Source organism: Staurois parvus, unplaced genomic scaffold (assembly GCF_062004578.1).
Source record: "Staurois parvus isolate SC_StPar_1 unplaced genomic scaffold, SC_StPar_1.0 ptg000980l, whole genome shotgun sequence".
NCBI lineage: Eukaryota > Metazoa > Chordata > Amphibia > Anura > Ranidae > Staurois > Staurois parvus.
In genome coordinates, this window is record NW_028318776.1 from 126,620 (window position 1) to 154,218 (window position 27,599).

Genomic DNA, 27,599 nt, shown 5'->3' on the forward strand with positions numbered 1-27,599 from the left:
CACAAGCAATGAGAATGTAGATAGACAACAGCACCAACAGGTTGTTAGGAGTTTATTCCACAGAAAAAGAAGTAAAAATCTAACATTTCTGGGACGGATGTGTAAAAGGGGAACTTTTCACATACACTCTTAATATAAAAAGCATAATACGGTAGTTCTCTCAGAGGTTCTATCACTGCAGAACTAGTCAGCGCTATAGGACATGAAATAAAAAAACAAAACAAAAGTATCACTTGTAAGTAATTAAATACTAGATGGGATCCAAGCATGAACAGCCAGTCAGCCCACTTGATAGCAGGCTGGCATCCTTATAAAATTCAAGGACAGTATGTATATTTAAGAAAAATCAAACATAGGCAGTACATCGTTGCAAACATGCACATTTCTGTTAGTTTTATACTTCCACAAATGCTGCAAATATAGAAAAATACCAGCTAATAGGTAAGAAATCGAGTGGGTTTCTAATCTCCGGTACAATGTGCTGCACTGAAATCCCTACTAGAGTTGTCAGCCTTGCCGGTCTTCTCTGCTGGAACTACAGAACTCCACCTATCCTCACCTTTTTTTTCTGCTCCTTCTACAGACATGCATTGAAATAGTTGTAAAGCCTGAAGGTTTTTACAATCATGAATTCTACGTATGAAGGTAAAAAACCTTCAGTATGCAGCTCCCTGCTGCAGACCCCCCCTAATACTTACGCAAGCCTGATCCCAATCCACGGATGTGCACAAAAGTGGCTGCTGTCCTGGCTCTCTGCCTCCTTATTGACTCAGACAGTAGTGGGAGCCATTGACTCCTGCTGCTGTCAATCACAGCTAGTGAGAAGGGAGCAGGGGCAGGGCCGAGACCCGTTCTGTGTGTCTCATGGACACACCCCAAAGAATTTTCTGAAAGGTATTTTCAGTATTTTGAAAATTTTACAGTACTAGTATGTCATTTTGGATTGACTTTTGCTCTACATGGTCATTAGATAGATAGATAGATAGATAGATAGATAGATAGATAGATAGATAGATAGATAGATAGAGGCTGGGCGGGAAGCGGTAAAAGTGGTTGTAAACCTCTGAAATGAGAAATGAACCGAGCATCTCCCTAGAACACTGCATGAAGACGCATTTGGGTTGATTTACTAAAACTGGAAAGTGCAAAATCTGGTGCAGCTGTGCGTGGTAGCCAATTAGCTTCTAGCTTCAGCTTGTTCAAATAAACTTTGACAAAAAAAACCTGGAAGCCGACTGGTTTCTATGCAGCACCAGATTTTGCATTCTCCTGTATTAGTAAATTAACCCCATTATTTTGGACTTCCTAAACATTGTTTTAATTTCCCTTTCAATAACCAGATTTTATGATCACTATATTGTGTTTCAGTTTATGTATCTCGCCAAATAGGTTGAAGTGTTGTTTATGTATTCATATTTGACAAATTAGACTTCACCTGCAATCAGCAATTTCACCAGGCATGTTCTTATTTAACAATTGTTGTCAAGGTACAGTAAACTTCAATATTTTTCATATGCATGGTGTACTTTTAGGCCAAAAGGCAGAGATCCTTAATGATCCTCTGTCAATGACTATCCTACACCTGTCTGCCGAGATTATCTGAACGTCTGACATGTCATCGGTATTCTGGAATGGAGAGATTGGATTAAGTGGGAAATGTCAATCTACTGCATACTACAAGTAGACTAGAGAGGAAATAAGACAAGTAGAATTAGGTTACACGTTCGGCATGGCAGGAAGTCAAATCAGACCATTGTCCTATCTAGAAGATAGCACATCTTCCATATCAGCTGTATTAATTCAGGACCAGCAGCAATTTGCCCACGCAATTTTCCCAACACATCAAATTTTTTTTCAGACTGATAAAGGAAAATTGTAATCTTCTACAGCCCAGTGAAGCAGAACCAGAGGCTCTCTAGCATCATCCCAGCAGCACTCATAACAATTTTTAATGCAATGATGAATAAATGTTTAGAAAAATAAAATGTGTGGAGGGGGCCGGTAAATAATTTGACCTAAAGTGTATCTCCAGCCAAATTATGTTTTGGGTTATGGGTAGCGCGAGGTAAGAACATTTGTCTGGTCTGTATTGCGTTCTATGTTCCTGTTGCAGAAAATATGTGAACGTTTTAATTTATCCAGGTTATGACATAGAACAGTAGTAATTAGTCACATTCAACTTCGACTTGTTCTATAAAGCTTCATGCACACGGGGCTTTTATAGACTTTACTGGGTGGTCATGTGACTAGGATAGTAGCAATCACCACTGTATGGACAAAAGGTCACAGTTCATGCTGGTTCTCCTTCTCTGCCGTCCCTAAAACTACGGGGAGGCTGTCGTGTGGCTTCCCTGGATGATAGATCTCCTTATGTGTCACCGCTTGATCCTGGCCTCTCCTGCTCCCCCACTGGGCACAAAGAGACCACATGAGGGTACCCTGAGGGGCCAGTGTGGACTGAGATACCCAGTCTATAGTCTAGGAGAAGAGTCTGACCCTGTACGGAGCACCGCTGTCCGGACACTATGCACCAGTCACCACTTGGGTAATCGGCAGCACAACTTCCTGTACTTTTTTTGGTTCTTAGCAGTTTATGAACATTATGGTCTCAACAGGCTGTTTGTGGTCATTATCCATGCCTATACTTGTGCACACTTGTAGTGCTACCTTCGTGAGGACCACTGTGTTTCAACTTGAGCTGGTCGCGGATCTTCTTTCCCCAGGTTCTGGGCTGCGGCTATCATCCAGCCTCTTCCACAAGAGTAGTGGCGGTTACCTGAACACCTCTTGACTTCTTCCGACCAACGGGATTCCTTTTTCCTCTTTATGCACAGTCCTGACTTCAGGTCCACAGAGTAGATGACTGGTGGCAGATTGCTGGGCACCAACCTCACAAGCTGCTTGTCACAGCGCCCTGACCTTAGCCAGGCTCTGATCGCTGCAGTGGGCTTCTGACAGTCACAACACAGCAAGTACAGTCTTTCCACTCCGTTGATTGTACCAACAGCGAATCCCCTCCGGTGTTCCAACCACACACCGGTATCCAGTATCCAGGATGTTTTTTCTGGACAACAACACAAGAACAGTCCACTGATATTTGCAGAACTTGTCTTAACAGGATACTTGGCCCCAGCCACTGTTGGGCAGCTGGGCATTTGTAATCCACAGAGCAACAGACCAGAATGGTTGTTGCAGGCAACGGCAAGCAAGATCACACAGTTCACAATGTCTTTAGCAGGGCTTGATCCAAGATGAACATGAACCTCAGCCACTGTTGGGCGACTGGGTATTTGTAATCCACATAGAGTCGCTGGCCCACTTCGGTTACTACGGGCGACAGCATGTAGGACAACACCACAAGCTAGTTGAAAATCAGCACAGTCCTTAGCTCTGACTGCCTGCTGAGCAGCAGGATATGAATGTGACAGCCTGCCATGGTTGCTACCGGTGACGGCATACAATACTGGTCTCACTGACACAGGGAGGGAGACTATTAGCACAGTCCAACTCCAACCACCTGTTGAGCAACAGGAAAACATTTCTACAGGCCTGACATAGTTACTTCAGGCGATAGCATGGACAATGGCATTCACATAGCACAGTCACAGCAGTACAGCATAATTCGACTTTCTCGTGTATTTTCTGTGATCAGTTGACAGCACATAACAGTTCTCTGGCGTGGGGGCTGCCAGTTACTAGGGGCAATGGCCATGCAGGCTGCTACAGGGATATCTCGGACGACATTCCCCAATGTATCGCTACCCCTCTGTGTCTCCCCAAGCTGATCAGGTCTTCGGCCACACAGAACTACGAAGGTATGTACAATGTATATAAAACATACAGTGGAGTTTTCAGTATCTGGTAATTCCTATATATAAACCTAAAATCAATACATAATAAAATATACATTATAAACAAAAAATCCTAATTTAAATAGGTTTCTCTGACATGGTATTTATTGCACATACCTTTATTTATGAGTCCACATACACTAATAAGATCATTTTAAGTGACTATTTTAAGTACAATTGCTGGTGTAAATTTTAGCATCATTGTATGTGTAATGAGCAGTGTATTTATTAGCCAAAATAATTATATTTAATTATACTTAATTCAGGGAGTGCTAAAAGTCCATGGGTTAGGGGACGAAAATGACTCTCTTTGCCCCGGGTGCTGACAACCCACGCACGCTACATCATTGAGAGAATTGTCTCACAAACATGATACTATAGCCCTCTTTTGAGGGGAAGGGGGATATTAGCAATGTCCCTTCACAAACAGAATAGTGCACTAAATCTGTAGTTGAGCGAGAGAACCAGAACCTTCGCTAAGTGGAAGAGTGGGTTTGATAATAAAGATGGCAGTGCCCCCACCCAGGACAGGGCCTCTGTGAATATGGGGGATTCCCTTCCTGGGAAATTAATCAGTAATCCGAATAAAGTAATTGGAAGCAGAAGAACTACTGCAACCAGCAAATGACATTAGCCATAAATATATAGAAGCACAACAGTATGGAAATAATACAAAAGTTTTATAAGGAGAGTAACAACAGTACATATATCCAAAGCACAAACCGGTATTATCAGCAAAAGGGCCTGATTGGAGCATTGAAAGACTTGTCTATCTATATCTATATATATATATCTATATATCTATATATCTATATATATATATATTAATACAGACAAATCCAAATGAATCTCTCTCTCCTTCCCTCTCTGCAAATCCTGACCTCTGTTTATTCTACATGATGGTTCAAATTCAAGCCAGGACACGATCTGCATGAAGTTTGTATGTTTTCCCTGTGGAAATATTTTATATCAGCATATTTTCAACCTACAAAAGCGCTCTACCAGGGTGAAAATGATCTTTAAAATCAAATTATTTTTGTTGTATCACTTACAGAACAATGCAAAACAGTATCAGTGAAATATAACCAGTATTCTAATTTATGTACAAGCAAATGTCAGGCTGACTAGGTATTTGTTTGGAGTTTTCAGGTGTGAAGCACAATCTCATAATGTTACCTTTATATATTTTTTTAAACCTCTCCTTTTGTTTGTTCTTACATGCTCTGGTCTGCAGGCACACAGCTTTTGTTTGCTCTTCTAACTCATTTAAAGCAACGCGAGCTGCAAAGTAAACAGCCGCTTGTAATTTGTCATGAAAAATCCTAAACCATGTCTGTTTGCAAATACAAACAAAAGAGAGCCATTTTTACTATTACAAACAACAGATTCAAAAGACGCTGTCATATATGAAATATAAAGCCTTTAACATATCAGTAATAGTGCACTGAAATTAAAATTTTAGACCGAAAGCGAAAATTCAGAATGCACTTGGCCGAAAACTAAAATGGTCAGTTTTATTTATAAATTGTATTATATTCAAACTTTAATTAACATCATGAATTTAAATTAATATACATTTTAAAAATACAGTTCAGTAAAGGCAAAATAACTTTTATTGAAAGTAAAGCAAAAATTGGACATAAAATTATATATATATATATATATATATATATATACACATATATATATATATATATATATATATATATATATATATATATATATATATATATATATATATATATATATATATATATATACACATATATATATATACACATATACACACATACACACACACACACACACACACACATACAGTGGGGCAAACAAGTATTTAGTCAGCCACCAATTGTGCAAGTTCTCCCACGTAAAAAGATGAGAGAGGCCTGTAATTGGCATCATAGGTAGACTTCAACTATGAGAGACAAAATGAGAAAAAAAATCCAGACAGACAGACAATCACATTGGCTGATTTGGAAAGAATTTATTTGCAAACTATGGTGGAAAATAAGTATTTGGTCAATATCAAATGTTCATCTCAATACTTTGTTATATATCCTTTGTTGGCAATGACAGAGGTCAAACGTTTTCTGTAAGTCTTCACAAGGTTGGCACACACTGTTGCGGGTATGTTGGCCCATTCCTCCATGCATATCTCCTCTAGAGCAGTGATGTTTTGGGGCTGTCGCTGGGCAACACGGACTTTCAACTCCCTCCAAAGGTTTTCTATGGGGTTGAGATCTGGAGACTGGCTAGGCCACTCCAGGACCCTGAAATGCTTCTTACAAAGCCACTCCTTCATTGCCTGGGCGGTATGTTTGGGATCATTGTCATGTTGGAAGACCCAGCCACGTTTCATCTTCAATGCCCTTGCTGATGGAAGGAGGTTTGCACTCAAAATCTCACGATACATGGCCCCATTCATTCTGTCCTGTACATTGATCAGTCGCCCTGGTCCCTTTGCGAAGAAACAGCCCCAAAGCATGATGTTGCCACCCCCATGCTTCACAGTAGGTATGGTGTTCTTTGGATGCAACTCGGCATTCTCTCTCCTCCAAACACGACGAGTTGTGTTTCTACCACACAGTTCTATTTTGGTTTCATCTGACCATATGACATTCTCCCAATCCTCTTCTGGATCATCCAAATGCTCTCTAGCAAACTTCAGACAGGCCCGGACATGTACTGGCTTTAGCAGGGGGACACGTCTGGCACTGCAGGATCTGAGTCCCTGGCGGCGTAGTGTGTTACTGATGGTAGCCTTTGTTACATTGGTCCCAGCTCTCTGCAGGTCATTCACTAGGTCCCCCGTGTGGTCCTGGGATTTTTGCTCACCATTCTTGTGATCATTTTGACCCCACGGGGTGAAATCTTGCATGGAGCCCCAGATCGAGGGAAATTATCAGTGGTCTTGTATGTCTTCCATTTCCTAATTATTGCTCCCACAGTTGATTTGTTCACACCAAGCTGCTTGCCTATTGCAGATTCAGTCTTCCCAGCCTGGTGCAGGTCTACAATTTTGTTTCTGGTGTCCTTCGACAGCTCTTTGGTCTTCACCATAGTAGAGTTTGGAGTGTGACTGTTTGAGGTTGTGGACAAGTGTCTTTTATACTGATAACAAGTTCAAACAGGTGCCATTGATACAGGTAATGAGTGCAGGACAGAGGAGCTTCTTAAAGAAGAAGGTACAGGTCTGTGAGAGCCAGAAATCTTGTAGGTGACCAAATACTTAATTTTCCACCATAATTTGCAAATAAATTCTTTCCAAATCAGCCAATGTGATTGTCTGGATTTTTTTTCACATTTTGCCTCTCATTAGTTGAGGTCTACCTATGATGCCAATTACAGGCCTCTCTCATCTTTTTAAGTTGGAGAACTTGCACACGCACACACACACACACACTCTGCTCAAAAAAAATTAAAGGAACACTTTGAAAAAACATCAGATCTCGTTGGTGAAAAATATCATGCTGGATATCTATACCGATATGGACTGGGTAATATGTTAGGAAGTAAGGATGCCACATAGTTTGATGGAAATGAAAATTGTCGACCTACAGAGGACTGAATTCAAAGACACCCCGGAAATCAAAGTGAAAAAATTATGCAGCAGGCTAGTCCATTTTGCTGGAATTTCATTGTAGCAACTCAAAATGGTACTCAGTAGTTTGTATGGCCCCTACGTGCTTGTATGCATGCCTGACGTCAGGGAATGCTCCTAATGAGACGACGGATGGTGTATGGGGTATTTCCTCCCAGATCTGGAGCAGGCCATCACTGAGCTCCTGGACAGTCTGAGGTGCAACCTGGCAGCATCGGATTGACCGAAACATGATATCCCAGAGGCGCCCTATTGGATTTTGGTCAGACAATCGTGGGGGCCATTCAATGGTATCAATTCCTTCAACCTCCAGGAAATGCTTGCATACTCTCGCCACATGAAGTCAGGTATTGTTGTGCACCAGGAGGAACCCAGGACCCACTGCACCAGCGTAGGGTCTGACAATGGGTCCAAAGATTTCATCCTGATACCTAATGGCAGTCAGGGTACCATTATCTAGCATGTAGAGGTCTGTGTGTCCCTCCATGGATATGCCTCCCCAGACCATCACAACGGTCATGCTGAACGGTGTTACAGGCAGCATAATGTTCTCCACGGCTTCTCCAGACCCTTTCACGTCTGTCACATGTGCTCAGGATGAACCTGCTCTCATCTGTGAAAAGCACAGAGCGCCAGTGGTGGACCTGCCAATTCGGGTACTCAATGGCAAATGCCCATCAAGCTGTATGGTTCTGGGCAGTGAGCACAGGGCCCACTAGAGGATGTCGGGCCCTCAGGCCACCCTCATGAAGTCGGTTTCTGATTGTTTGGTCAGAGACATCCACACCAGTGGCCTGCTGGAGGTAAATTTTGTAGGGCGCTGGCAGAGCTCATCCTGTTCCTCCTTGCACAAAGGAGCAGATACCGGTCCTGCTGATGGGTTAAGGACCTTCTACGGCCCCGTCCAGCTCTCCTAGAATCTTCTCCATGCTATTGAGACTGTGCTGGGAGACACAGCAAACCTTCTGGCAATGGCATGTTTTGATGTGTCATCCTGGAGGAGTTGGACTGCCCGTGCAACCTCTGTAGGGTCCAGGTATCAACTCATGCTACCAGTAGTGACACTGACCCTAGCCAAATGCAAAACTAGTGAAAAACAGTCATAAAAGAGTAGGGAAAACAAATGTCAAAAGCATTCCTGTTTTGGGGTTCGCCTCATTGTTGCCCATCTAGTGCACCTGTTAATTTTATTAATACCAAAGCAGCTGAAACTGATTAACAACCCCCTCTGCTACTTAACTGACCAGATCAATATCCCAGGAGTTTAAATGACTTGATGCTATACTGTGATTAAAAAGTGTTCCTTGAATTTTTTAATTCACAGTTTATACTCTGACACTAATTGCAATGTAAAAAGCCACCGATGTGGGACATTAACCTCTAATTGGCATTTTACCTTGTGTGTCTGTACCAAGGCCAAACATTCCAGGGTATGTAAACTTTTGATCATGACCATTTGGGTGATTTCTGGAGCCAAACAACTATTTTATAATAAATGGCTTCATATGATCATCATCCTTCAATAAAAGAGCATTTATTTGGAATGATCAGTCATATTTTCAATATAAAAGCCAAAATTTCATAATTTCTGCCAGGGTATGCAAACTTTTGAGTACAAATGTATGTAAGTATATACATATACACACATATACACACACACATATCTCTATCATATATACACTTGAACATGCTGTACAGTAAAAAAATATAAAACCCAGGCAAAGAGCCTCTATGTTTATGTAGACGTATTTTCACTTTTAATCATTGTGCAATACAGTAGTTGAGGACAAGCATTGGAAAGGAGTAATGAGACAGAGTGGAGGCTATGTATTACGGTATGGCACTGGCCGTAATACGTGTGAGAAAAGCTAATATTTTTTTTCTATCGGCAAAACGCCGATAACCCTATTTTCAGCTGATAATTTTTGGCAGCTGATATATCAGATAGTACAGAAGTTGAAAGCTCAGTTCAGGAAGAATAGACCTCACAGTGGGGCTGCGCCCACACTGCAGGGGTTAATTGCTTGTTTCGGTCTATGGGATGTAGATTTAATTACTGGATCCTCAGCACTGCTAGGCTGGTCCTTGCAGGTTCCTCTCTCCTAAGCAGAAGTAGAGCTGCCATGGACAACTTCTCTATGAGAGTGAAAACTCCAGGGGGGCAGAATTGTGGCACCTATACATACATGTTGTATTTTGCCATGAGTGCAGTGCGATTTGGACTTGTAGGCATAAGTATTGACGTGTGAACGCAGCCCTAATGTTAGAGCCAAATAAAGAAACTGGAAGCAACTTACAGGCCATTTTATTGAGTTGCCCATGAAAATGATAACCACAGCCAACATTATGAACAGGAGTATGAGTGAGTAGTTCAAGGAATAAACATAAAACTTGTCAGACTGGTTCTATGAATGTTTTTACAACCTCCAATTTATACAACCATTTCCTTCTCTTCACTAGTCTTAAAGCTGAATTCCAGACAAGCAATGAAAAGTAACAAGCTAGGGAGGTACCGATATATCGACGGTTGAAATGTATCGCCCAAAAATAGTTTTATTGGCATTTTACTGATAGGAAAAAAGGTGCAGATAAGGGCCGCAGATGCAATGGCTTTTGCTGCAAATTTATCCGCAATTTTGCCATGTTTAGGGTGCATTTTTCATAGGTCATGTGACTCAAACGCATCCCATGGGTTTTCAATGCATTTCAGGCCTGGTTCACATCAAAGCAGTTTGCGTTTTGTCAGTTTTGCAGTGCATTTTTAGATTTTGCATGCGCATTTTTGACATATTTTGCGTTTAATGGGTTTTTTTTTGCCAACTTAAAAATGCAAAATGCATCAAAATCGTGGCAAAATGCAAGAAAACACATAACAAATGCACTACATGCATTTTCTGCAGCGTCTCAATTGACGTCTATTGACTAAAAGCGCAACGTTTTGCGTTTAAAAAAGTCCAGGGATGTTGAATTTGTATCGCCCTATACCTGGGGCATATAGTTCCGGGGGTTGAGCAGGTAGCCCTGCAGCAGGTAAGCAGCAGGCTCACCTGTCAGGTGGAAGCCAAACACCACCACCCCCCCCCCCCCATGTGTGAACCTCCCCCCAGCTCGCCAAGTGTCCCGGGCTCCGCTTGCCCATCTGCGGGCCCGCGACTGACTCAGTGTGCACCAGCATCAAAAGGGGAGGGAGCTCCCCTCCCCTTCTTGTCCTGACCCGGAAGTGACGTTTTACATCACTTCCAGGTCCCCATTCACAGATTACCGGCCATTGAGGCTCGGAAAGAATGTAATGCAGTGTGATGTACACTGCATTACATTTAGAGGAGCAGAGGGGAGACATCCAGGGTCTTTTAGACCCTGCATGTCTCAAAGAGAACCTGTCACCAAAAAATCATCTTATAGAGGACTTTTTGTCCCCTATGTGGCGGAAAAAAAAAGTTAAGTAGAAATATTTTTTTAAATGTCAGTGTTGATGGGGGAATCCCGCTCGTAGAGCTATTGTGTTGCTCTCCCAGCAGGGAAGCACCCTTGCTGGGAGAACACAGTGATTATTGATAGCGGCTGTAGCCGCTGACAATCGCATTTAAGGATCTGGCATGTTGGTTGTACTCAAGTCGATCCATCAATTCAACAATCAGCCTGTCCATAGATGGTTCAAAGCTTGGCCGGTTCCTGGTGAACTATCCATGGCTGGCTTAAGTGTACGTAGCTCTTTATACCTGCCTGCCACTGTCCTTCCTAGATACAATGTGACAGAGCCTGTTCAAGTGTCACCCAGCTCTTGGTCTCCGCATGTTTGCATCAGTCCAAGACACGCACTAGAATGCTTGAAGATAAAGAGCTGGGCTGGGGAAGTCCATACCACCTCTATGATTTGGCAGACTCAAAATGTCTTTAATTCTAGGTTTGTGGTCTACCCACAAAACACATTTCGCTTATTTCAAGAAACCAGAAGGAATTGTGATAGGGAAGGTGTCAGGGACCACGGCTCCAGGGTCCGCGATCGCGGCTCCGTCCCTCGCGCATGCGCGGTGGCGGCGGCTCGCGCCGGGACACGGGCACTAGGTCCCGGCGAGCCGCAGATGACAGGACGCCGCGCATGCGCAGTAGGAGCCGCGGGCGCGCCTCAGGCGTCCAATGACAGCCGGGGGCGCGTCCTAGCCGGCCAATGACAGTGCAGGGCGCACTATTTAAAGATGCCCTGCACTGTCACAGATTGCCGCAAGGTCTTCTGTGATCCTGAGTTCCTGCACCTATCCTGTGACCCTGATTGACCCCGACTATTCTGCCTGCTCCTGCGTTTGACCCGGATTGTCCTGACTATTCTGCCTGCTCCTGCGTTTGACCCGGATTGCCCTGACCATTCTACGGATTGACTTCCCTGCTGACCCTGCGTGTGACCCGACTACTCTCGCCTACCGATTCTGTACCCCGCTTACCCCCACGGGCCCACAATCCGTTACTACCCTGCTGGGGCCGCCATCCTCTTCATATCTGGCTCTCCCGGTACCTGTCCCCAAGGGTCTCCTCAGCCACTGGCGGGCCTGCTCGGAGGTCGTGACCTGGCCCGGGACTGTTTCAAGTCCATCCCCACCATCAGGGGCTCTGGTGAAAGCACAGCCCGGGCTTAGACCCCACGCTCTGAGTAGGTCTGTCAGTTGGCAGCCTGAGGCACCACCTGGCGGATCATAACAGTACCTTGCGGCCATGACAGAGCCAGGAAGTGGACCGGCGTCCCTAGAGGATATTTGTCAGCACCTGGCCACCTTGACCCAGGCTTTTCAGAACTTCCACAGTCGCTGCGCCCGACTGGAGGACCGCATGGAGTCAATAGCCCCCCTGACTCCCCCTGCTCAGAGTCCTCCACCTGCAGGACCTCCCGCTAACCCGGTATCCGGAGCGGTTGCCACATCCCCAGCTCCTGAACCCCGCGTTACTCTGCCGGAACGATTCCGTGGTGATCGGAGCCGCTTCCGGGCCTTCGGAACGCCTGCACCCTATACTTTGACTTACAACCCCGCACGTTCACCACTGAGACCGTCAAGGTGGGGTTTATAGTCTCCCTCCTTCAGGATGAGCCCCAGGATTGGGCTCACCGTCTGATGGAGAAGCACGACCCCATCTTGAATCCGTGACCGAATTCTTTCGGGCCATGGCCGTCTTGTATGACGACCCTCAGCGAGCTGCTTCCGCTGAAGCGACTCTATACTCCCTGCGGCAGGGCCGCCGGACAGCCGAAGAATACGCGTCCGATTTTAGGCGTTGCATGGGCGACACCAGATGGAACGATGCGGCCTTATGCCACCAGTTCCGCATCGGGCTGTCTGAGCCTCTCAAGGACGAACTAGCGCGAGTAGGCCTACCTGACTCCCTGGAAAAACTGATTGAGTTGGCCATTCAAATCGACCGTAGACTAAGGGAACGTCGGCTGGAAAGGAGCAGTCAGGGTCGAAGGGTGACATGGATTCCTTCCAGGGATACAGCTCCAACCCCAGGGAACCATCCGCGAAGCACGGAAACAGGGGACAACCTGGAACCCATGCAGCTGGGATTGGCCCGTTCTCACTTATCGGTCGAGGAACGTCAAAGGAGACTGTCACAGAACCTATGTCTGTACTGCGGGGAAGCTGGTCATCAGGTGCGCTCCTGTCCTGCTAAAATGAGTAAGTCCACGCCCGTTTCTTTTTCTCTACCCGCAGGAAGGGATGATCTGTCGAGTTACCTGGCCATTCCTGTGTCTTTACAGCTCCCCGGAGGAACATTGTCGGTGACCGCAATCGTTGACTCAGGAGCCTGTAGTTGCTTCATCGATCTGACTTTTGCCCACCGGCAAAAAATCCCTCTCCAGACCAAAGAAAGGGGGTTCAACATCTTCTTGGCAGATGGGTCTCGTATAAAATCAGGGGTGGTGGACCAGGAGACACCACCCATTTTCACCACAATGGCAGACCATCACCAGGAGTTCCTCCGTTTGGATGCCATCGCATCCCCCCTTTTTCCAGTCATTCTGGGCCTCCCTTGGCTTAGGGCCCATAACCCCCAGATTGACTGGGAAAAGGGAACAGTTCAATTTTGCTCACCCTACTGTTTAAGCCACTGCCACGTCACAGGATCCGTGGTCCCCCGGTTCCTCCTGTGCTTGGATGGTGACACCGATCTTTCCCAGGTTATTCCCCCGGCCTACCATGACTTCTTAGACGTCTTTAGTAAGCGAGGAGCTGACGTTCTCCCTCTGCACCGTTCCTACGACTGCCCCATAGACCTCCTACCCGGATCTGAAATCTCTTTCGGCCGTATCTTTCCCTTGTCCGAAGCAGAATCAGGAGTACTGAGGGAATACATTGATGAGAACCTTCGGAAGGGATTTATTCGCCCATCCACATCCCCAGCCGGGGCCGGGTTATTCTTCGTAGAGAAGAAGGACAAGTCGTTACGGCCCTGCATAGACTACCGTGACCTGAACAAAATAACGGTAAAGAATCGTTATCCTTTACCCCTAGTCCCCGAGCTCCTCCAGAGATTGAGATCGGCAACGATATTCACTAAATTAGACCTGCGGGGGGCCTATAACCTTGTCCGTATCAGGGAGGGGGATGAGTGGAAGACGGCGTTCCGTACGAGATTCGGTCACTACGAGTACTTGGTGATGCCGTTCGGGCTCTGTAATGCACCGGCGACCTTTCAGCACTTTATCAATGATGTTTTTCGTGACCTTCTAGATATTTTTGTGGTGGTTTATTTGGATGACATCTTAATTTTTTCCCCTTCACTGGAGGTTCATCGGGGTCATGTGATACGGGTATTAGAACGGTTGCGTCAACACGGGCTATACGCAAAGGCAGAGAAATGCTGTTTCGAACAGCACGAAACCACATTCTTGGGACTGGTTCTCTCTTCCGCGGGGGTCGCGATGGATCCCCAGAAAGTCACGGCGATCTTAGATTGGCCAATACCCGCCGACAAAAAGGGGGTACAGCGTTTCATCGGTTTTTCCAATTTTTACAGGAAGTTTATTAGGAACTTCTCCGGTCTGGTCTCCCCGATCACGCAACTGACGAAACAAGGGGTCCGCTTTAAGTGGACTCCCGAAGCGCAGGCAGCCTTCGAAAAGCTCAAAGAATTGTTCAACTCTGCTCCCATTCTCTGCCATCCAGATGCTTCTCTCCCATATGTGTTGGAAGTGGACGCCTCCGAAAATGCTGTAGGGGCGGTTTTGTCCCAAAGGAATGGTACCAAGGAACTTCTGCACCCTGTGGCGTTCTTCTCCAGGAAGTTGACTCCAGCGGAACGCAACTACGACATTGGAGATCGGGAGCTCCTGGCCATTAAAACTGCTCTAGAAGAATGGAGGTATTTACTGGAAGGAGCCACACACCCAATCCTAATATTCACAGATCACAAAAACCTCGAATATTTGAGAACGGCAAAACGACTGAGACCTCGCCAAGCGAGATGGGCGCTTTTCTTCTCTCGATTCTCATTCCATATAACGTACCGACCCGGTACTAAGAACACTAAGCCAGACGCTCTGTCCCGCATGTTTGAGGACCCCGACGACGCTGTGCCACCCGACACCATCTTACCTTCTGGGAGTTTCCTCGCTTTACAAACGGAACTTCGCTCTCGACTTCTTGATGCTTCTGTAGGACTACCAGTTCCGTCAGAATCACCCCTCCAGAGCCACGGTGGGCTAATTTGGAAGGAAGACCGGATCATGGTCCCAGAAGAAGTGCGAACCCTGGTCCTAGGGCACTGCCACGACCATCCTATGGCGGGCCACTTCGGGGTAACGAAGACGCTGGATCTGCTACGGCGCTCGTTCTGGTGGTCAGACATGATCAAGGACTGTGAGCAGTACGTCCGAACGTGTTCCACCTGTCAAAGGAACAAACCCTCCAGGAGCAGGGCATGGGGATTGTTACGTCCTTTACCCATACCCAAGCGGGCTTGGCAAATGATAGCCATGGATTTCGTGGTCGAACTTCCACCATCCCAGGGCTACACTGCAATAATGGTGATCGTTGACCGCTTCTCAAAGATGGCACATTTCGTGCCCCTGGAGAAGACCCCATCAGCACCGGAAACGGCACGGATCTTCATCAAGGAAGTGGTTAGGCTTCATGGTGTTCCCGAAGATATAGTATCAGATCGGGGGGTCCAATTCACCTCCAGGTTCTGGAACGCCTTGTGTAAATCGCTGGGAATCAAGCTGTCGCTTTCATCCGCCTACCACCCACAGACCAACGGCCAAACTGAAAGAACAAACCAGACGCTGGAACAGTACTTACGGTGCTACACATCCTACCTTCAGGACGACTGGCTGTCGTTGCTGCCTTCCGCGGAATTTGCGTACAACAACTCGAGTCACTCAGCCACGGGTCAATCCCCGTTCTTTTCCAATTATGGGTATCATCCCACATTCCTCCCTGATCTGATGCCCGAGAATCCGGTACCAGCTTCTCAAGACATCTTGAACTTCTTTTCTGTCAATAACAAGACAATTCGGGAAGCCATCGCTAAAGCCCAAGAGGACGGTAAGAGGGCATTCGACAGAAAGAGAAGAGGAGAATTACTGCTTCAACCAGGGTATCAGGTTTGGCTGGCAACGACCAACTTGAAGATGCTATGTCCTTCAAGGAAGCTGGGACCCAAGTTCATCGGCCCCTTTCCGGTAAAACGAGTGGTTAACGAGGTGGCCTACGAGCTCGAGCTTCCGCAGACCTTCAAAATACATCCTGTCTTCCATGTATCTCTCCTGAAACCTTCCAGACCAGATCCCTTCCCGGACCGTGAATCCAGACCTCCCGAGGCAGTCACTATAGGTGACCAGGAGGAATTTGAAGTGGAGACTATCCTCAGTTGCCGAAGGAGGGGGGGCCAGACACAGTTCCTGATAAAATGGAAGGGGTATGGCCCTGAGGAGAACTCATGGGAACCCGCCCAGAACGTCCACGCACCCAGGCTCATCCGGGAGTTTTTTCGTGCTCACCCGCGGTGGAGAGATCAGTGGGGCTCCCGGAGGGTGCCCATTTGGGGGGGGGGCGATGTCAGGGACCACGGCTCCAGGGTCCGCGATCGCGGCTCCGTCCCTCGCGCATGCGCGGTGGCGGCGGCTCGCGCCGGGACACGGGCACTAGGTCCCGGCGAGCCGCAGATGACAGGACGCCGCGCATGCGCAGTAGGAGCCGCGGGCGCGCCTCAGGCGTCCAATGACAGCCGGGGGCGCGTCCTAGCCGGCCAATGACAGTGCAGGGCGCACTATTTAAAGATGCCCTGCACTGTCACAGATTGCCGCAAGGTCTTCTGTGATCCTGAGTTCCTGCACCTATCCTGTGACCCTGATTGACCCTGACTATTCTGCCTGCTCCTGCGTTTGACCCGGATTGTCCTGACTACTCTGCCTGCTCCTGCGTTTTGACCCGGATTGTCCTGACTATTCTGCCTGCTCCTGCGTTTGACCCGGATTGCCCTGACCATTCTACGGATTGACTTCCCTGCTGACCCTGCGTGTGACCTGACTACTCTCGCCTACCGATTCTGTACCCCGCTTACCCCCACGGGCCCACAATCCGTTACTACCCTGCTGGGGCCGCCATCCTCTTCATATCTGGCTCTCCCGGTACCTGTCCCCAAGGGTCTCCTCAGCCACTGGCGGGCCTGCTCGGAGGTCGTGACCTGGCCCGGGACTGTTTCAAGTCCATCCCCACCATCAGGGGCTCTGGTGAAAGCACAGCCCGGGCTTAGACCCCACGCTCTGAGTAGGTCTGTCAGTTGGCAGCCTGAGGCACCACCTGGCGGATCATAACAGAAGGTATGAGAAAGATACAGTAATCAGAGGAGTGCATTCATCTTCAGAATGCTATTCTTCCCGAACCACATATGACTGAGATGTCACCATTTCTTCATACCCAAACAAAATGTACCTAACAGGGGAAGACGTTTTCCTTAAAGACATCTTCAAATTTTGAGATAAGTGAAACCCCAAGGAACTTGAGTTTACCTCTTGTCCACTTGAAAGAAAGTTGGTTTCTAATGTTTGCATTCTAATGTGGGGAATACTGATATTGAAGGCTTCTGTCAAAGGCCTTCTCCATGTCTGATGAGAAGAGCAGCAGCGGAGAGACTTAGTAATGGAAAATGAAAAATGCTCAGTGCTCTGCAAGTATTGTCCCTGGCCTTTCTACCAGGCAAGAACCCAACTTTATCATGATATATCTTGCTAAATAACTGAGGAAGAAGACGTGTAATTATTATTTTGGAGAAGAGTTTTAAATCAGTATTTAGAAGAGAGACTGGTCTATAGCTACTACAAAGGGACAGATCCTTGTCTTCTTTGGCTAAACACTTATATGTGCATTTACCATGTCTCTAAGTAAAGGGTAGCTTTGCAGAATGGAGTTGTAGGCCTTCAAGAACCATGTAGACAGTCTCTGCTGGAAGTTTCATATTAAGAATTAAAAAAAAAAAAAAAAGAAGAAGGCATGAGACCATCTCACCTAGAAAACTTTCCAGTTGGCATTTTTTTGAGAACACCCTCCAGTTCTGCAGCCATTATAGTATCTTTCACAAAAATCCCTGTATACCTGCTCAACACTGTCTTTCCTTGAGATCTCCTTAATAGTAGTTTCATTTTCAATATTTTAGTAATCTTGTAATTAATACATACTTAAACTAAATGGCAAAATGGGTGTTTTATATACAGGTGAAACTCAAAAAATTAGAATATCGTGCAAAATTTCATTTATTTCAGTAATGCCTCCTCTAATGTTTTTTGAAACGTTTCAGTACTTCGTTTTAGCATAAAGCCAGAAAAAACTCAACCAGGCTGGTAGCTCACATTTTTTGCTTCTTCTTGACAATCATTAGTTTTGAGTAAAGAGATCTTTTTTGGGGGGGAATTTTAAATGCCACTTTTAGAATGAATGCTGCCTTGTTACAGGGTAAACAGTATCTGTGGAAGCAGGTTGTGGGAAGTCAGAAGCATTTATTGCTGGGGAAAAAATTGTATGGAGACTAAAACCTTATTATTTTGTGATTTTTTTCAGCACTGCAAAATACAATCCTATCACCTTCCTGCCAAGATTCCTGTACTCTCAGTTCAGAAGAGCAGCCAACTCGTTTTTCTTGTTCATTGCCTTGCTGCAGGTGAGCTTCATACTACTAAACTGAATCAACTGTACTTTTCTGGCTGTTTAACCCCTTCAGGCCTAAGGGCAAAACAAATATTAATGCCTAAGCACAATCTTGTAACTTTGACATGTGTTAGTAAAACCATACATATCATAACAACTACTTTGTACATCCAGGTGAATTATACTGCGTTTTTTTCAGGATAAGTTGGGCTTGCATTTGGTGGTAAATGGTAATGGATATCTCCTGATTTTTTTTTTTTTTTAATTATCAAAGGAAAACTGGCCTAAAATAGTAAAAAAAAAAAACAAGTCATAATTTAGATGTTACTACCATAACCTACCACCAAAGAACAACCCAAAATAAATTTTTCAGCTCCTGGCCATCGCAGCCATACCATACAGGTAAAACTCGAAAAATTAGAATATTGTGCAAAAGTTCATTTATTTCAGTAATGCAACTTAAAAAGTGAAACTAATATATGAGATAGACTCATTACATGCAAAGCAAGATAGTTCAAGCCGTGATTTGTCATAATTGTGATGATTATAGCTTACAGCTCATGAAAACCCCAAATCCACAATCTCAGAAAATTAGATTGTAAAAAGGTGCAATATTCTAGGCTCAAAGTGTCCCACTCTAATCAGCTAATTAGGCCATAACACCTGCAAAGGGTTCCTGAGCCTTTAAATGATCTCTCAGTCTGGTTCGGTAGGAATCACAATCATGGAAAAGACTGCTGACCTGACAGTTGTGCAGAAAACCATCATTGACACCCTCCATAAGGAGGAAAAGCCTCAAAAGGTATTTGCAAAAGAAGTTGGATGTTCCCAAAGTGCTGTATCAAAGCACATTAATAGAAAGTTATGTGGAAGGGAAAAGTGTGGAAGAAAAAGGTGCACAAGCAGCAGGGATGACCGCAGCATGGAGAGGATTGTCAGGAAAAGGCCATTCAAATGTGTTGGGGACTTTCACAAAAAGTGGACTGAGGCTGGAGTCAGCGCATCAAGAGCCAAAACATACAGATGGATCCTGGACATGGGCTTCAAATGTATTCCTCTTGTCAAGCTGCTCCTGAACAAACAAGCGTCTTACCTGGGCTAAAAAAAAAAACAGACCTGGTCTGTTGCTCAGTGGTCCAAAGTCCTCTTTTCTGATGAGAGCAACTTTTGCATCTCATTTGGAAACCAAGGACCCAGAGTATGGAGGAAGAATGAAGAGGCACACACTGCAAGATGCTTGAAGTCCAGTGTGAAGTTTCCACAGTCTGTGTTGATTTGGGGAGCCATGACATCTGCTGGTGTTGGTCCACTGTGCTTCATTAAGTCCAGGGTCAACACAGCCGTCTACCAGGAGATTTTGGAGCACTTCATGCTTCCTTCCGCAGATGAGCTTTATGGGGATGCTGACTTAATTTTCCAGCAGGACTTGGCACCTGCCCACACTGCCAAAAGCACCAAAACCTGGTTCAATGACCGTGGATTACTGTGCTTGATTGGCCAGCAAACTCGTCTGACCCGAACCCCATATAGAATCTATGGGGCATTGCCAAGAGAAAGATGAGAGACATGAGACCGAACAATGCAGAAGAGCTGAAGGCCGCTATTGAAGCATCCTGATCTTCCATAACACCTCAGCAGTGCCACAGGCTGATAGCTTCAGTGCCACGCCGCATTAAGGCAGTAATTGCTGCAAAAGGGGCCCAAACCAAGTACTGAGTACATATGCATGCTTATACTTTTCAGAGGTCCAATATTATTCTATGTACAATCCTTGTTTTATTGATTGCATGTAATATTCTAATTTTCTAAGATTGTGGATTTGGTGTTTTCATGAGCTGTAAACCATAATCATCACAATTATGACAAATCATGGCTTGAACTAGCTTGCTTTGCATGTAAAGAGTCTATCTCATACATTAGTTTCACCTTTTAAGTTGCATTACTGAAATAAATGAACTTTTGCACGGTATTCTAATTTTTAGAGTTTCACCTGTATACACAACTGGAGTCTTGCAATAAAGTGCACTCACAAATTACTTAAAAAAAAAGAAAAAAAAACAAAACAAAACACAAACAACAACCAACAGGCATATAAAACCATTCAATTAGTAAACTTGAGCTGTCTACATTCACTTGGTTACATAGTTACATAAATTAGTCTGGCTGAAAAAGTTCATCCAGTTCAACCATTAAAAGAAAAAAAAAAAAAAAGTTATAATCTTATACCCACAGTTGATCCAGAGGAAGGCAAAAAAAAAAAAAAACAAAAAACCGCAAAGCATGATCCAATTTGCTCCAGCAAGGAAAAAAAAATTACTTCCTGATCCCCCGGGAGGCAATCAGATATTTTACTGGATCAACTTTACCTATAAATGTTAGTATCCAGTTATATTCTGTGTATCTAAGAAAGAATCCAGGCCTTTTTTAAAGCAATCCACTGCACTGGCCAGAACCAACTCTTGAGGGAGTCTATTCCACATTTTCACAGCTCTCGCTGTGAAGAAATCTTTCCGTGTTTGGAGATTAAATTTCTTTTCCTCCAGACGTAAAGAGTGTCCCCTTGTCCTCTGTGATGACCTCAGGGTGAAGAGCTCTACATCGAGTTCACTATATGAACCACTGATGTATTTATACATGTTGATCATATACCCCCTTAATCTCCTCTTCTCAAGAGAGAATAAATTCGGTTCCTCTAATCTTTCCTCATAGCTGAGCTCCTCCATGCCTCTTATCAGTTTGGTTGCCTTTCTTTCTATTTTCTCCAGTTCCCCAATGTTCTTTTTGTGAATTGGTGACCAAAACTGAACTGCATATTCCAGATGAGGTCTTACTAATGATTTGTACAGGATTAATACGATCTCTCTCTCTCTGGAGTGTATACCTCTTTAAATACGAGAGGATTTTGCTCACTTTAGAAACCGCAGCTTGGCATTGCTTACCATTATTATGCTTGTGATCTACCAGAACCCCCAGATCCTTTTCCGCCATTGATTACCCCAGTTGTACCCCCCCCCCCCCCCAGTATGTATGGTGCATGCATATTCTTAGCCCCCAAGTGCATAACCTTACATTTATCAACATTAAACCTCATTTGCCACATAGTTGCCCAAGTAAACAGTGCATTGAGGTCGGCTTGTAAATTGGAGACATCCTGTAAGGACGTTATTCCACTGCACAGCTTGGTGTCATCTGCGAAGACTGAAATGGGATTTTTAATCCCAGACCCTATATCGTTTATAAATATATTAAAAAGTAAGGTTCCCAACACTGAACCTTGGGGAACACCACTGACAATCCTAGACCATTCAGAGTATGAATCATTACCCACTACTCTCTGAATACGATCTTTTAGCCAGTTTGCTATCCATTTACATATGGATTTTTCCAAGCCTATAGAGACTTTACCTTACACATTTGGTGTATGCACCAAACTCTGAAGCAGTGCTCTATCCTTTTCAGAAGGTAGTACAATCCAGCAACCAGTGTTAATTTTGTCAACAAAAGTTTCTGTCAGATTTTGTCAGCTGCATGTTTCTAGCGACAAAAACTAAATGAGAAGAAAATTAAAATTAAGTCAATTGACAAAAACTGATGAGAATCAATACCAATTTTCACTTAGTCATCAAAAATCTCCAGTACATTTTAGTCAACCAAAATCTAATGGGTTTAGTTAAATTGTAACATTATGTAAGCATTTTGTTAGAATTTTCAGAATGATTATATACTCCTGAAGTGAAAATCTAATAACATACAATTTATGGTATTAAGGTTTGGACATGCACTACAGACAATGATTTAGCAGTCGTGATATAGAATGTCTTTATAAATAAAACCAAGTTTCATAATCAAACAAAAATATTGCTTTTTGACAAACAGAAGTGCAGTTGTATATATATATATATATATATATATATATATATATATATATATATATATATATACACATACATACACACATATATACATATACATATATTATACACACACACACACACACACACACACAAGAAAAAGAACAAACACTGTAAACACTATTGGCTGTAATGCCAGGCTGCAAGTAGGGATGGGGAAGTAAATGGGAGTGAGGGAGTGCACAGGGCAGGGTGCACTATACTTTGGGGATGGGGAGGTGACCTGCAAGTGGGGATGGGGAAGTAAGTAGGAGTGAGGGAGTGAATAAGGCAGAGAACTGGACAGTCTGGGGAGGCTGTTATTTTATACAGTGCTAAGCACTGCTACCTTGCTGGGAGGGGAAACACTCACCACGTCACATACAGACAGACACGAATCTAACAGAGGAGTTCCTCATCCGTGGTTTGCAAGGCATTGTTCCAGAACTCCCAGGCCACAGGCAGACAGAGGGACCCCGAGTCCCTCAGCCAATACAGCTTGCTGATAGAGCAGTGGAGATTTTAGTCAAGTAAAATGTGCTGAAGATTTTATTCAACTAAAATACGACTAAAACAAAAACAATTTAGATGAGTAAAATCAAAATTTAATGTCAAAATTAACAGTGCCTGCAATGTGTCCTGCTTTTCTCTTCCTGGCAATGTTGGCTATTCTTCTTGTGTATACAGGTAATCTTGCGCATGCAAACATTCATTCTTCATTATGGGTGGCTTGACTCAAGTTGCACATCTCTCAACATCTTGAACTGAGCACGCTTGGTTGAGTGCTTATGTCAGCCAAGCATTGCCAAAAGTAAGAACTTTAGATGTATGCACAAAGTAAAAGGATCCTACATTATCGGCATTTACTGAAGACTGTAATGATTTACCAAGGAAAATGAAGGCTTTGGGCCTATGTAACGTCTTTAGATAAGGGGCTGATTTAAGAAGGCTTTGGGAGGAAAAATTCCACTTTAAGGTTTTTCTAGCTTTAGTATTCCAATAGGTTGAGGGTCTTCCCTTGAAGTCTGTCAATATCAAGTCACCCTTTCTGAAACATTCAGGAAGATAGCAAACTGCTTGGATGGAAAAATCTAGCAAGTAATCCTGCTTGAGTAAATAAGCGTAGCTATGTGTTCACACATCTCAGTGCCATAAAATAGATGAGCACACATGATTAGCCTTAAGGTCACAGTAAATAAGGGCCAGCTGTATATCAATCATTGCATAACTACAATGTAATACACATATTAAAAGCTGGAATGGCTATATTATTGCTGGCAAGATGATCAATTTTAAAACAGAAAAGTGAGTGAGCTTCTCACTGTGTGCATTAGAGCTGCAGCAAGTCAGGTAGAGCTCACTTATCCAGCATCATCTAGGTCTTTCCTGCCCATCCTTACTGCCCCGGCTTGCTCCTTTCATTCATTACAGTACCCTTCTGGCCTCTCTCACCAGCTATGATCTGCCTGGATAGCATAAAGAAGCACAGAGGCCCAGTGAATCAGAGGATTAATTTAAACATTTCATTAGAGAGAAGGGAAAGTCATCACCATCGATTTCTTGGCATCAGGGAAAATTGTCAGAAGAGATGCATGCAGATTACAGAGGAAGGCGAGAGCGGCCAGGACCCACAATGGAATATACTAATTGAGGCAAGTAAACTTTATACGAGGCTATGCTTTGCTCATTCTAGATTTCAAAAGTTTACAATCACTTGAAGCCTCAGCTTCTAAACAACTCATTATAATTTTTTATCAATTAAAGCGGAGTTCCACTCAAAAGTGGAAGATCAACTTATTTTCCTCCTCCCCCCCCCCCATCCTCCACTGCCATATTTGATACCTTTTGGGTGGGGAGGTTGGGGGGAGCAGGTACTCGGTTTTGACAGGTACCCTCTCCCACTTTCAGCTCAGCTCACTGCAGCAAAGTGAGCGAGATGTTCAGCCCGCTCCTTGCTCTCGCTGTCTCCTGGGAACCTTCACAGATCGCAGGAGACTGCCGGCCCAATCAGGAGGTGCGGGGCACCTTGTGCATGTGCAGTGGGCACCAGGCTGTGAAGCTGCAAGCTGTCACAGCCTGGTGCCCACAGTAGAGATGCCAGCGCAGCGGAAGACAGAAGGAGAGAAGGGAGTGCACGGGTGAGTACATCGCTGGACCACGGGACAGGTAAGTGTGTTTATTAAAAGTCAGCAGCTACAGTTTTTATAGCTGCTGACTTAACAAAAATGGCTGGAACACCACTTTTAGCCAAACTCCAGGCTCAGTACAACCTTCCAATACCTTTAAATTAAAAAAAAAAAAAAATTCTAACATATTTTACAGCAGTTTTCTATAAGGAGAGATGATACCAGGGGTCCTCTTCCACCCTCAGTAGTCGTAGGCCATAAAAAGCTGCTGAGAACAGAGTTGCAAAATGTCATGGTGCCTCTCAATGGCATTCTCCAGTAGCCCAGGAAGGCTTAATGAGCCACCCAAGATGGTGGGTCCTTGACACCCTGGAATCACTGGAAGTGAGTTTGAAGAGTAGCTCCACTTTTTTTTTTTTAACAAAAAACACACAAACATTCACTCCACTGGGTGATCTATGTACACTGCAGAGATTTTAAGAAACTTTGTTGCAGACCCGACCTTTTGTTATTTTGAAGAAATAGCTGGCTGTTTGTCTGTGTCCATGTGCAAAGTGAATGGGAGTGATTTTATAATTATCAATCAGCTGCTGCACTTGCAGGGTTCTGCATCCCTTTAGACTTTATTTCCCTATGGGAGTATCTCGCCAAAAATGAAATTTTTTTTGCTGAGGATGTCCAAACTCTGACTTGTACCTTAGTGCAGACAATCAAACAAACATGAACGGACATTGCTGGGGTTGCAATAGACATTGAATTTAACAGAACATTAAAGCACTGCAGAATGAAATGGAAAGATACATTTTTAATACCATTCAGTTACAATATAACTTTTGTCACAATTGTAGATGCTTTATTATTTTTTTTATTTACCATTTTTCCCACAAAAGTGTGAGTCACCCTTTAAGGATACTGGACATTACTGAACCCAACAGAGGACCTGCACTGGATGCTGAGCAATAAGAGGGTTGAATACTACAGCTAGAGCTGCTTTTTTTGTGAAAAGTTGGAAACTCTGTAAACGACAATGAGCACTTCCAACATCAAATGCACTAGTTATCACCCCCTGGGGTAGACTTAAGAAGCTGCATTATTTATTGCACATTGCATTAGATTTGAATCTTTTGCTAAACTGAAAACAAAACAGTTTGTTCATTATTTAGACAACCTAAAAAAAAAGAGCTGATAACTTATGGAGAAAACAGGAGACAGATGGTTGTGCACCATCATCTGAAAAATAAACACAGAAGACAAGGTGATGACTTAAAAGAGAATGCCAAGAAACATCTGAAAGGGAAACTGGAGGTATAAAGCACTACAAGTATATGTGAAGGTAAAGAATGAAAAGATCCTATGAAAATCAACATAAAGAAAAAAAAAACAAAACTAACAGCAACAACTTATCATTTTTCATGATTCAGGATGCGGAGGAGGGAAAGTTTGGAGAATGCAATAGATGCTCAGCAGCTTCTGTCTATGTCACATAACCAGGACCTTTATCACCATTGAAACCACACTTGAGGTGTAGGCATACAAGGATGATTGAAATCCCTGCCAGAAGGGGCTGTACTCAAACTGTGGAAGACTGGACAGGGGGCGTGGCAGCTGTATTCTGACTATGGGACTATAGGCATGCCATAAATTGGCACAACGTCCTGTATTCCCCATCTCAAAACAAGAGACAGAAACTGACCACACAAAAACAGATCTGCTTCCCTTGCCTAGCATGGTCAGTTATAAACGGGGGGGGGGGGGGCTGACAGGATAATTATGTATTTTATTGATGTTAGGAATTAAAGTAGAACTACTGTATAGGCAAAACTTTTTTTTTTTCTAATTTTGGCTAGAGTAATGGAGGGTCGTAACACCTTATTTTCCCATTGGGGAGATTTCTCTTCACTTCTTGTCTCATAGCCAAAACAGGAAGTGAGGAAATACCTGCAAATTAAAAGAATCCCTTGGGGGACCCCTGGTCTCCAAAACTAGTGTCTCCACTGGAAGATTTCCCCTTATTACTTTTCTGGGGACAACCCAAAATAGGGTTAGCATACACTTTAATTACACCTCTATGCTATCCTTTGTGAGATATGGCTCTCCAAAACCTGTGGTGAGACACAGCAGTTATGGCAGACTAATGCCTTCAATCCATTTCCTTTCTATTCCCTGTTCCTGCTAATTTAGTACAGCTGTGCCACAGACATGCATTGTAACTGGCCAGGCTCATCACTGCCTCTTTGTTATTGGATGTTTCTGACAATCATGCGCAAGTACCATCCGTGGCATAAGCCAAAAAATAAAATGTATTTTAAAAAAAAAAAAAAACACAAACACAACAACAACAGAAAGAGCAGGCCCTCCATATAATGGCCACATCAGGTGCCGTCACCCAGAATGCAAATGATACTGAACCAATAGAATACTCAAGGTGGGTTAACTCTTTAAACCAGTTTTTGGTTGCGGTCAACCAAATGCAGTCAACTAAAGCCACTTATTTTTCTAAGGTGAATTCTAAACACCCTTAAAAATAAAGTATCTGTGCCCACCCATTTCAGTGCATTGTATGCAAGCATTGAGGAAACAAACTTGTATCACAAGACCAAGGAGTCTTATTATTCTGCTTCAGAACTATGCAACTATGACACGCCAAAGAGGAGGAAAAAAAATCATGCAATCCACATATTTTCCCCTTCACACAGGCTCAGGCAGTTATAGCCAAGAGCTCACCATATACTGGACATAAAAACTCACCAAAATTAATCGAAAAATGCATGTGCATTTTTCTTTTTTCCTTGGCAGTCATGTAGGTATGAACACGTCGGGCGGAGCCTCCCTCTGACGTCATCGCACTGTCAGCCATCTTTGGAACCCTGTTTTTTTTTTTCCTTAATGCTTTTACTATTCTTAAGCCTGAAAGTAGGATTTTATTTGCGCAAATAAAGATACATTTAACATATTGCACTATGAGAGGCATGCTTTATTTTCCATGACACTATTTT

General features: G+C 44.1%; 1 protein-coding gene across 3 annotated transcripts in view; it reads right to left on the minus strand.

Moving 5' to 3' along the window:
- LOC149441469 (phospholipid-transporting ATPase IA-like) overlaps positions 1 to 27,599 on the minus strand; it is a 213,811-nt gene that overhangs the window by 114,537 nt on the left and 71,675 nt on the right. The gene's annotated exons all lie outside the window — the stretch shown is intronic.